The sequence below is a fragment of the Sapajus apella genome, unplaced genomic scaffold, assembly GCF_009761245.1.
Source record: "Sapajus apella isolate SASKATOON/1434 unplaced genomic scaffold, GSC_monkey_1.0 scaffold2, whole genome shotgun sequence".
Classification (NCBI taxonomy): Eukaryota; Metazoa; Chordata; class Mammalia; order Primates; family Cebidae; genus Sapajus; species Sapajus apella.
In genome coordinates this window covers 21,522,967-21,523,472 of record NW_022436942.1, presented here as the reverse complement: position 1 = coordinate 21,523,472, position 506 = coordinate 21,522,967, and positions in this window count along the sequence as shown.

The window sequence follows — 506 nt, the reverse complement described above, 5'->3', positions numbered from 1 at the left end:
TATCTTTTTACTGAGTCACTGAACTGGGTAAAGAGAGGTTTTGTTTTCCTTTTTGTCTTTTGGCCTCCCCTCCCTCTCCCTACTTCCCCAGCTTTGGTTTTAGGCATCTTTTATTTATTAAACCCTGAGCCCCCAATAGCTCTATAGTCCTCTAACTCCCTTCATCATGACCCTTTTCAGCCTAGGGAGGATGAGACAGAGATTTTTCCTTTAATGATGGACTTTACTAGGATGAACCAGGGAGCGTTATGGTCCTAATATCAAGGAAAGGGCAAGTTTGGTACTTCAATGCACCACGTGAGTGGGGTAGCAATACAATGTACATCCAAGCTGTGGTATTTTAAAAAGTAAATGAAGCTCTAAAAATAATTAGTAGGCATTGGTTGGTCTATACAGGTGCTAACTATGACTGCTAAGCAAACCAGAGCTCTTTGTCACCCTGCATGTGACTGAATTGGCATCACCATATAGTTGTGTATTCTCTCTCTCTCTCTCTCTCTCTCTCT